General features: G+C 41.8%; 1 pseudogene; it reads right to left on the bottom strand.

Moving 5' to 3' along the window:
- Window positions 1-2,929: 2,929 nt before the first annotated feature.
- On the bottom strand, window positions 2,930-4,084 carry LOC143386548 (cyclin-Y pseudogene; annotated as a pseudogene).
- Window positions 4,085-9,279: the final 5,195 nt, after the last annotated feature.

Genomic DNA, 9,279 nt, shown 5'->3' with positions numbered 1-9,279 from the left:
ACAAAAAGCCAGTCACTAATTAAGCCTTTCAGATTTTTATGGAGACATAGTGGGAAAAAGTCAAGCCCATAACCAGAATGTGTACCCACTGCAATACAGAAGAGTTAGTGACTACATTCACAAAAAAGTCAATGTCATAAAAGAAAAAGGAATGTTCTAGGTAGAGGGAGACTAAAGAGATGTGACAATAAATGTGATACCTGATCCTGGACTAGGTCCTATACTGAAGCAAAAGGATAAGTATGGCTCATTATAAATAATCTTTATAAAGAATATTTTGGGATAATGAGACAATTGGAATACAGGTAGTCGAGTAGATGAAGTACTGGGTCAGTGTTAGAATTACGGGGGTTAACAACACAGGTATGCAGAGAATACTCCTATTGTTAGCAAACAAACAGAGAGACTTAAGGGTAAACAGCAGTGATGTGTGCAACTTACTCTCAAGAGATACAACAAGAAATAATTCTATGAATAAAAAAGAGAGAAAAAGAAAAAATGAAGAAATTGACATTAAACAATAGTGAACCTGGGTAAAGTATGTACAAATGTCCTCTGCACATTTTCTTCCATTTATTCTATAAATTATTGGAATTATACCCAAATGAATGTTTGTTGTCTTTTTTTAATCCTACTTGAGTTCAATAAGCAAATAACCATACAAAGTTTCCTGTGTGCCAATCCTTGGGGATACATGAATGACAATGACTTGGCCCCTCACACACCCTGGTCTAGAGTGGAGGACCCAACAGCCTCTGAGTTGAGACAGTTTGGCTCAATTAATCTTGCATGCATTTTCCTGGGGACCACAATCTCTTTGTAACCAATTGAAGTGGACATATTATCCCCATTTATTCCACATCCATTCACTGACATAACCTGACTTTGAACAATCCCTACAGTACAATATTATTTTTTTAAAATTTTCAAAATTTGCCTTAATTAGTTGTAAATGACAGTACAATGCACTTTAATACATCCTATATAATGGAGTATAATTTCTCATTCTTCTGCTTATACGTGATGTAGAATGTCACCAGTCACATAGTTATGTATACACATAGGGTAACAATGTCTGATTCATTCTACTCTCCTTCCTACACTCATATCTTCTCCCCTTCCTTCACTCCCCTCTACCTAAAGTTACTCTATTCTTCCATAGATGCCCCCTCCTTGTGAATTAGCATCTGCACATCAGCTAAAACATTCGACTTTTGGTTTTGAGGGATTGGCTTATTTCGTTTAGCATGATATTCTCCAGCTCCATCCATTACAGGCAAATACCACAATTTCATTCTTCTATAAGGCTGAGTAATATTCCATCATATATATATATATATATATATATATATATATATATATATATACATAAACATAAAATAATGGAATATTTTTACCACATTGTTTTATCCTTTCATCTGTCGAAGGGCACCTAGGTTGGTCCATAGTTTAGCTGTTGAAAATTGAGCTGCTATAAACCTTGATGATTTTATAATAACCTGATTTTAAGTCCTTTGGGTATAAACAGAGAAGTGGGATAGCTGAGTCAAAGGGTGGTTCCATTCCAAGTTTTCTGAGGAATATCCACACTGCTTTCCATAACAGTACCACATTCTTTGCCAAAAAAAAAAAAACAACAAAACAAATCAAAACAAAAACCTCACATATCTACAATCTCATCATTGCTAAATGGAGAGGACCCTGCAGAGAGTGGAACAGTTTAGAGACCTGGTTTGAGATCCACAGTTCCCATTGCCCATCTTTCCTTCCAGGACATCTGAAAGCTAGAGTTGAAAGCAAGGTCAGAACTGACTTGACTGAGAATACCAGAGGCCTCCAGAGGCTGAAGAGTCAATGAGAGGGCTGACCACTCCATTTGGATCCCTGGGCTGGTATGTTGGTGGAGCATCCTTCAACTTCCCTACCCCAACTGCAAGAGAAAGAAATGCTCTGTGTGCTCACTCAGCTTGTCTGCATCCACCAAGGGGAGCTGCCTTCCAGGCCAGACTAACTGGATTTGTCTTTATTGCACTTGATATCAATAGGTTATTAGAAACTGAATAAATCAACATTTTCCAACTTGTTGCTTCAGCCTCCAGCTTAGAGCAAGTGTTTTTTTTTTTTTTTTTTTTTTTTTGCAAGTTGAGTTGTTTTATTCATCATTCTGTGAAAAATACCTCAGTAAATAGTAACATTTTCCCTTCGATGGTCTGCCCACTGGAATACCCCACCCACCCCATTTTTTTAAATTTTAGATTTTTAAAAAAATTTATACAAATAGACTAACTTTGATTTAAAGTAAACATATAAAAATTGAGAATAATATTGCTTGCAACAATGGACATGGAAGTAGAAGAATGAATTAGGCAGGGAATACAAAGAAAAGTCAGCTTGCAGAGTAGTGCAGAGAGAAACAAACCAGTACTATTTATTTGGATGTCTGTGCCATGGTGGGTACAAACTATATTCTCTACTCTGTGGGACCAAAATGAAAACAGAATAAAAACAAACGAATGAAAATCCCCCAAATCCCAAAAAAGCAGCAAGAAGGAATGCAAGAAGTCTTACAGAACATACTGATCCAAATGGGGGTGATAAACGTGGCACTCCTGTCTTTAATGCACATCCATCTCTGCTATCTACTGTGTGGTTTTTTGTTGTTGTTGTTTTTTTTTTTTTTGTCATATTCATCTACTGACCAGATGGGAGACTTAAGAAATAGCCAAGGCATTCAACCATTTTCCCTGCATCCACACGACTTCCCTTTCCCTTTATTTCCTCCTCCAGGATTAGAGTCTGTTTCCTCCACGAAGGAAGTGCTGTTGATGATGGGGAAAGGCATGAAACAGGATTTCCACAATTCTGATCTTGCTTCCTCAAAGCCTTGCTGCGTGCAGTTCACACAGCGTGGAGGAGGTCATGAAGGCAGCCTGATGGAGCTATGAGTTAAAAAAGAAAAGGAAAGGGAAAAACAAAAACAAAACCACCCCAAGTTCATTTTTTCTCAAACTAAAGGAGAAACTGAGGGATGGTGCGGCCTCCAGTGGGGACATCCATGGTTAGGAGATGATGGCTGGGGACCACCTCGCCAGATTCAGATTGTCAGCACTTGCTGACCGCTTCCTCGTGGATCTTCTCAGGTCCTTGTACTTGTCCTCGCAGAGGCGAGAAATAGCCTCAAGCTTGTGGGCCCTTTCCCTGCTCAGTGGCTCCAAAGGAAAGCTCAGGTTATTTGCTTCTGCCAAAGAACCAAGATCAAAATAATACTTGGCATATACACTGGAAGGGACGTTGATGTTGAACTGGAGCAATTCAAGAAACTGTCGCTGTAGCTCATTCATGTCCTCCACCGTGATGTCTTTCAGGATCTGGCAGTAATCCACATTCCACACGGCCTGGTCATCCCACACCTTGGAGGCCAGAAGGATCGCCCCTAGAACAATTCGCTTCCAGTTGGCCGGACAGATATCTATTTCTGCATACGTTAAAAGTCTTTCAAGGTATACCAGGGTGACAATGGCACATTCGGCTGTCAGCTGAGCAGCACTAAACAGTGTTAGAACAAACCGGTAGATCTGTTTCTGCTCTGGGTTGTTTGTCATAATCTGGTGGCACTTCGGATTTCGAAAGAGGATGAAGGTTTTCATAAAAAATATCTAAGAGCATCCTTCCATCTGGGTCCCTGTTTTTGATGTGGTAATATATTGCAAGAGCTACACATTTAATTATATACTTGAGATTTGGTTGACTGACTGTGCTATCATCTAGGAAAATAGTAGAGCAGGAGCTGTATTTCCTTGTAATTTGTCCAGGAGGATGATGGTTAATGAAGAGACTCTTGCGTTTTTCTCTCACGTCTGTCTGAGATTTACTGAGGAATATTGTGCTGGCCCGAGGATGATCTGAAGGATTGAATTCCATGTTCAAATCGTCGATGTTCTCCCAGTCGCTGATGTGCTGCAGGTTGCAGCCCGTGTCCTCATGGCTCAGGTCCGTGTCAGGCCGGTAGGACTCCAGCCTGGAGTGGGCACTCCTCCGGAGCTTGGGGCTGGACGACACGCAGCGCGAGGTAGTGTTCCCCATCTTCGGCTGCCCCCGATTCCTGCTGCTTTCGCCTTCTTCCCGGTCCCCCGTGCGGGGCGCGGGGGCGTGGAGGGAGGCCCGCCCGCTGCGCCGCGGGAGGGGGCGGAAGCCTCGGCCGGCCGCCGGGTTAGCAGCGGCGGCGGCAGCTGGGCCTCGCCATGGGCGGCGGCGACGAGCGGGCGGCGGCACCGGCTCTCCTCAGCCTCTGTGCTCGCATGCCCGAGCCTGTCCGCGGCTAAGGAGCGCTCAGGTCCGCGCGCGACTGCGGCCGCTGTGCGGTGCTCACCCCGCCGCAGCCATGGCGGGTGGCGTGGCGAAGGCCGCCTCCACCCCCTGCGCTTCGCGCCAGGTGCCCCAGCGGCAGCAGCGGCCTCGGCAAGCGGTTCCGGTTCAGGCCCAGAGCAAGTGTTTTAAAAGCCAGCTTCCTGAAGTTATGTGCAATGAATCAAAGAAACCTTCCTTTCTACAATGCAATTTCTGTGGACTAGGGCAGTGAGAGATGGGACTAGATTTTAAATCTGATGTATGCAATTTCCACAAGTATTCTTTTAAAATGGACGGAGTTTTTACCCAATCATGCTATTGGCTTTTCTCTTGGACTTATGTTTTCATCTGCTTTTCAGACAGCGTGCTTATTCTGAAGGGACAGTAAGCCTTGTCTGAGGAGAGCAATGGGCGACTTCCCCTGTAGTCGCCCATTGTAGATCTAGGTCCAAAACCACCTAGATCTCACAGGGACTCATCAGTGCCAGTGGAGCCTGAACTCTGCCAGATTTCAATGTGACCAGTTCCATTTTCCTGAAGAAGCCCACTTTCTGTCCCACTCCCATTTGGTACAACATATCATGACTCTTCAGTTATGCCAAAATATTTCAGATTCAATTTCCCCACCTCCCACCCACATCTTGCCTCTTGGCTGTCAAGGTACATGCGAGAAGGAAATATAAACACACCTATTATGTGAGTACATGAAAGAGGTTCCTCTTTCTAATCTAAGACCTAATGAAATTCCAATTGATCATGGAGAATCTCGTCATTCTACTCCCATGACCCACCAAACTACAAGTGAAATAAGAACCTAGACAACTTCTAATAAAAGCCCACAGACTACCCTTCTTCAGTGATGGCTGGGTCCCATCCATGCTGGTTCAGGTCACCAGCACAGTGACATGATAGAAGTTCCCTCTCAGTCACCATCCCATTGCTTCTGCTTCCACCACCACAGCTGCCTTTTTCACATCTGTCAACTCTCAGACAAGGGAGAGAACCCCCACAAACACACCCCATTTCATTCTCATGGCCTAACACCACTTTACAGAACCTTTTCATCTCATCAGGAAATCTCAGCATTTTCACTAATAGGAATTAAAGTTGAGAAATTGAAATAGTTACTAATTATCTAACATAAAACAATACCTTTGAAACCAGAGTTCTGAGATAAAATTCAGCTGCTTCTGTAGGCGGGTGGGGGTCTGTGCAAGCTGCAGGCCTCTGCACGCCTCTCCCAGTGGCAGGCCCTGCCCTCCAGTGTTGCAGCAGACCCCAGAGGCTCACCAACCACTTCTTCTTCTTTCTAATTCTTATCTCATGAAGTTGAAGAATTAACTGTGCACCAGGAAACAGAATGGAACACTCACACTGGAATATCAGGCACATAGCAGGTTTTCTCCATCCGAGTTCTTGGATAGGGGTTTATATAGTCCTTGGTTTACTGCTATTGGTCCAAATTTATGCTAATTAGGGTTTGAAAGAAGTACCAGTGCTATTGGTCCAAAGTTATGCTAATTAAGGCTTGGAAACCTTAATTGACATATTTAATTGGCCAGGTTTTTTGCCTTTTTTTTTTGCATACTTATAGTAGGTTTATTCATAGCTCAGTGGCAAATGCTTGCCTCACATTCCCAAAGGCCTGGATTTGAAACTCTGTTCCAAAAGGGAAAAAAAGAGAACCCCACCCCCACCCCCCAAAAAAGAATAAAAGAAAGAAAACATGTGACTAAACAAAGTTTATCAGTACACAAAACCTTATTTAGAAACGTATGTGGAATAACATGGACAAATCCTGAAACATCATGCTACATAAAATAAAGTAGATGTGAAATATATGTACTTCATGGTTCCATTTTTAAGATATTTTGCAAAAGTCAATACTGAAAAAAAAAGCAAATTATGGTTTGTAAGGGATTTTAGAATGGTTGGAGCAAACTAAACAGTAGCATACGATAATACGTAAGGGTGATCAAATGCTCCTATCTCTTATTTTTCATAGTAGTCATATAACATACATACTTGTGAAAATCCAGAGAATAATACAACTAAAAATAATAAGCATTATTTTGTTCTAGTTAAATTTCAATTTAACTGATCTAAACATTTTCTTTAAAATATGTAGGTTTAAAATAATGTTGATAACCACTAGTGCTAATCTATCCATAATGGTCTTGGCTCCATTTCTAGCATCAGTTTTCTCTGTGTCTTGAGAACCCTTGTTGGTATTTTACTTTTTATTCTATGCATTAATTTGGGAGCAATTCATTTTTTGATTAGCTTTTCTTTCTATCCATAAATATTGCATAAACAACTCATGTTTTTATTGTGCATATTTTATATTTTAAAATTTTTATTGGTTCTTTTTAGTATGACAGCAGAATCCATTTTGATATAATTATACAAAATGAAATATATCTTATTCTAGTTAGAATCCCGTTCTAATGTGTACATGGTGGTGGGATTCATTGTGTTGTTTCATATACGCACATGGGAAAACTACGTCAGATTCATTCCACTGTCTTTGCTTTGCTTGTCCCCCATCCCCTCCCTCCATTACCCATTGTCTAATCAACTACACTTCTATTCTTCTCTCACTGCACCCCGCTTATTGTGGGTTAGCTTCTGCCTATCAGAGAAAACATTCAACCTTTGTTTTGGGGGATTGGCTTAGCACAATAGTTTCTCTTGATCCATCCATTTGCTGGCAAATGTCATAAAGCCATTCTTCATTATGGCTGAGTAATACTTCATTATGTACATATACCACATTTTCTGTTCACCTATTGTAGAACACCTAGGCTGGTTCCATAGCTTAGCTGTTTGTGAATTTAGCTGCTATAAACAAGGATGTGGCTGCATCACTGTAGCATGCTGGTTTTAAATCCTTTGGGTATATACTGAGGAGTGGGAGAGCAGGGTCAAATGGTGGCTCCATTCCATGTGTTTTGAGAAATCTCCATACTGCTTTTCAGAGTGGTTGCATCAATTTACATTCTCACCAAAAATGTATAAGTACATATTGGTAAGTTCTTAAGTGCCAATTTTCTATTTTCCCACAGCAGATCAGGAAGCTGGACGTTGAGGTTGTAGTGTGGAACTGTAGCAATGTGTGGAGTGGACCTCTGTAGCAGACGTCCATCCAAAGGATGACAGATTGGTGTGCCTTGGCTTGCCTGGGCATTGACAGTCTGCATCTGAATGGCAGGCTCCATGAAGCCACAGGCTGTGTTTGCCACTTGCAGTAGGACCCACCTGGGCCAACACTCCACCACTCCACCACTCAGCAGCCACTTCTATGCTGGGGCCCATAGGCTTGGCAGCTTGGCAGACAAAGTGTGAATGTCACTTTTACATTACCCAAACAACTACATGTTTTTCAATTTCAAACACTTCCATGAGAAGAAGAGCATAATTTGACATATTCACAAAAGCTCTTAAATATCTGGCTGAAAATAAAACAGGTAGATGCTCATATTTGCTTCTGCCTTTGATCTACTGAGATATCACACATCATGGAGTCTCTGGAAAATCCCACCATGTACTCATGGGAGAATGAGAAGGAATGAGGCAAATGCATTCTTGGTATTATTGTACAGCATATAGTTGACCTTTGGGACCCTGAGCCTGGCTGGCACAGGTGTTGTAGTTGGGACTTTAGATGGAGTTTGAGTCACCCTGCACTATCTCTGCTATAAACACAGGTATGCATGTATCCCTCAGTTCTTATCCTGGTCATCATACTTCATCATACTTCATTATACTTTATAGCAGCACAATTCACAATCGTCAAACTCTGGAACCAGCCTAGGTGTCCATCAATGGATGAATGAATAAATAAAATGTGGTATATATACACAACAGAGTTTTATTCAGCCATAAAGAAAAATGAAATTATGTCATCTGGAGGAAAATGGCTGGAACTAGAGACCATTATGTTAAGTGAAATAAGTGAGACTTGGAAGGTCAAGAGTCATATGTTTTCTCTCACAAGTAGAAGCTAGAGAGGGAAAAGGAAAGAAGGTGGGGTGGATCCATGAAAATCAAAGGGAGATCAGTAGAGGAAAGGGACCAAGGCAGGAAGGGGGGAAGTGCTGGGGAGTGATATTGGCCAAATTATATTATTATAGTGTGTGCATGTATGAATATGTAACATTAAATCCCATCATTATGTACAAATATAATGCACCAATAAAGATGTGGGAAAATATTTTAATCAAGCTGAATATTAAATTAAATTTTTTTCTATTTAAGAAAAAGAAGAAGGCTATTCTAGCCATATTTGCATTCCTGCGAATGGAATGGGGAGGAGAAAGACACAGCCCCTCCTTTGAAGGACCCTTCCTGGAAGTTGCACACATTCCTTCCATTTACACCCCATTGGCTGTGATTCAGTCATACAGGTACACTAATTTGCAAAGGGGGTATGATGTATCGTCTTTATTCCCACAGGCTGTAGGCAGAGCAAGAAGGGAATACTGGATAAAGGGAGAACAGATATGGGTAGCACAATGAGCAGCATCTGTCAAGAATAACGAATGAGGATCCTCATGGCTTGTCCCTTCTCTTCTGTCTTTGACATCCCACCAATCTCATGTTAACACCTATCTCCTCCCTTGCAGCCATTCTTGACTGCTTGCATCTAACCAAGCACTCTCAAGTCTCCCCATATTCCAGTCCTTTTCTTTCTGCTGGACTGGGCCTCTGTACATTCTTTTTCTTCCCCAATTTCTTTTCTTCTATCTCTTTTACAGCCTCATTCTCCTGTATTCTGCTCTGACCCTCTCGGCCCCTTCCTCCCAAAGCTAACTCTCTCTCCTGCAACCTCCACAGCACCTTGCACTTCCCTTTCATATGGCACAACATTGTCACCAGTTGTTTCCTCTATGATCTCCTCTGGTAGGCTGCAAGTGCCTTGTGATGGTTTGG

This window comes from Callospermophilus lateralis, unplaced genomic scaffold, assembly GCF_048772815.1.
Source record: "Callospermophilus lateralis isolate mCalLat2 unplaced genomic scaffold, mCalLat2.hap1 Scaffold_619, whole genome shotgun sequence".
In the NCBI taxonomy this organism is placed as follows: domain Eukaryota; kingdom Metazoa; phylum Chordata; class Mammalia; order Rodentia; family Sciuridae; genus Callospermophilus; species Callospermophilus lateralis.
Note: the sequence above shows the minus strand (reverse complement) of the source record. Positions and strands in the feature narration are given on the sequence as shown.